A 2,389-nucleotide genomic window follows, 5' to 3' on the forward strand; every position below is an offset into this window, starting at 1 on the left:
CTTGAGTTTATTTTTGTGTGTGGTGTGAGAGTGTGTTCTAACTTCATTGATTTACATGGGGCTGTCCAACTTTCCCAGCACCACTTGCTGAAGAGACTGTCTTTTCTCTATTGTATATTCTTGCCTCCTTTGTTGAAGATTAATCGATTGTAGGTGTGTAGGTTTATTTCTGGGCTCTCTATTCTATTCCATTGATCCATATGTCTGTTTTTGTGCCAATACCATGCTGTTTTGATTACTGTAGCTTTGTAGTATTGTCTGAAGTCTGGGAGGGTTGTGCCTCCAGCTTTGTTCTTTTTCCTCAGGATTTCTTTGGCAATTCTGGGTCTTTTGTGGTTCCATATAAGTTTTAGGATTATTTATTCTAGTTCTTTGAAAAATGTCACGGGTAATTTCATAGGGATCACGTTAAATCTGTAGTTGCTTTGGGTAGTATGGCCACTCCAATGGCAGCTTAAATGCCACCTCCTAAAGTGGTCACTGTTGGTGTCCTGTCCAGAAACCCCTGGATATCTTTTACTAGCTCTGCTTACCACTCTCTTTTTTCCAAAATCCCCCAAGGCACCAACAGAATATTTTACATATATTTTATTGAGTAGAAGGGGAACATAGAGAAATGGATGGATGAACATATTTGAAGAATTAAAATTAATTGAGTTAATAATTAATTCATTAATTGATAAGGCAGAAAACTTGTTAATTATTCTCCATTTGCAAGAATAGTTTTCAGAGTAATAGCGATTTAGCTAAGGGAATGAAACTAAGGCAGGAAGATTTATTCTATTCTCCTGTGATTTGATGACTATCTTTAGTGTTGTGTCTGGATTCCTTTTTCTTTGTTGTGTGTATATCTGTTATAGATTTTTAGCTTGTGATTACTGTGAGATTTTGTATAGCAGTCTATGTATATATATGATTGTTTTAAGTTGCTGATCTATTAATTTCAAATGCTTTTAAAATACCCTGCATTTGTACTCTCCTCCCCTCATGATTACTGTTTTTGATACCATATTCTACATCTAATTGTTTTGTGTATCCCTTAACTGAAAAAATATGGAACACTTCATGAATTTGCATGTCATCCTTGTGCAGGGGCCATGCTAATCTTATCTGTATCGTTCCAATTTTAGTATATGTGCTGCTGAAGTGAGCACTAAGAGAGGAACATTTAAGGAGAAATTTCCAAGACTGGGCATGATAACCAAAGAGGGTTGTCCTGGGTGAGTTAACATAGAGGAGAAGGGAAGATCTGCTTATTTGGGGACTAGCAACAAAAGGAACACAAAAGACAAGTTTATTTGCTCTTCATTTCCCTTAGGCAGACCCATAATATATCACGGTTTTGTGTGCAAGGCCGGCTGAGCCTTGAGAGGACAAAGCACAACACCAACATCTGGTTACCATATCTGCCAGGGTCAGAAAATGGCTGAGATACCACCTGGAGGGCCAATGTGGCCGTTTTGGATGATAAAACTCTCATTGTCCCTGGCACCTCTGTGATTTGATTGGATTCCCTAGACTGATAAGAACCTCCCAAGGTGGAGGGGCTGTGAGTCATCTGGCTGCACGTCTTCCTGTCTGCCCTCCTCCCAGCTCATTGACTGGGTTGAGTGCTTAACCATCACAGTCCCGCTGAGAAAACTGCATGCTACTCTCTGCTCTCCTGCTCTTTCCAACACAAGCACACAGACCCACTCCTAATAGGAGATGAGCTCCAAGAGTTGCAGCAGTAATCTAATCAATTGATTGCACTTTTCCAGTGGTCTTTCCTGAGAAGACGCATTACTGGGATAGCAAGGTGTGGAACTGCTGATGTTTGCAGGAAACAGAAGTTGGGACAAGGTATCAGCACAGACTGAAGGGCCATGTTGTGGAAGCCAGTGTCTCATGGGTGCCTACACCACTTCCCCGGGCCTCCCTGCCCATGAGGGCCCGTTGGTGACCTGCCCTTTGGGGGTTTTGACTGGTACCAAATGCGCATATGCTCACTGCATCATACTTAAAGCACTTGAAGCTCGGGCACTGTAAGTGACAAGGCAGAGGAGAGGGAAAGAGGCGGCACTGGGGGATTTTGCTCACTCACAGCCTCCACCAGCATCCTCCAAAGTTGCCTGAAATAAATGTTCAATCTATATAGTTGTTTCTGGCTATATAAATGCAGTTTCAAAATAAGTCCCTTAAAACTTCTTCCAACCATAAGGCTGACCCTGAACCCCTTCTGGAAAGAAATTCTAAACTGGGGGACAACTTGGCACAGAATTCTTCTCTAAGAGAAGTTTTACAAATTAGAGTAGTCTATTTGACATCACTCTATCTACCAATATCTGATTCCTTTTGTATTCCAGGCATACAAAAGACTGCACTTCTCAGTTTTTATATTCCTTGCAGT

At 41.3% G+C, this 2,389-nt stretch overlaps 1 non-coding gene across 1 annotated transcript; it reads right to left on the reverse strand.

Annotated features, from left to right (window-relative positions):
- Positions 1 to 1,047: 1,047 nt before the first annotated feature.
- On the reverse strand, positions 1,048 to 1,154 carry LOC137760396 (U6 spliceosomal RNA). Its single transcript, XR_011073341.1, has one exon. It is a non-coding gene; the product is annotated as a U6 spliceosomal RNA (small nuclear RNA).
- Positions 1,155 to 2,389: the final 1,235 nt, after the last annotated feature.

The sequence above is a fragment of the Eschrichtius robustus genome, chromosome 2 (assembly GCF_028021215.1).
Source record: "Eschrichtius robustus isolate mEscRob2 chromosome 2, mEscRob2.pri, whole genome shotgun sequence".
NCBI lineage: Eukaryota > Metazoa > Chordata > Mammalia > Artiodactyla > Eschrichtiidae > Eschrichtius > Eschrichtius robustus.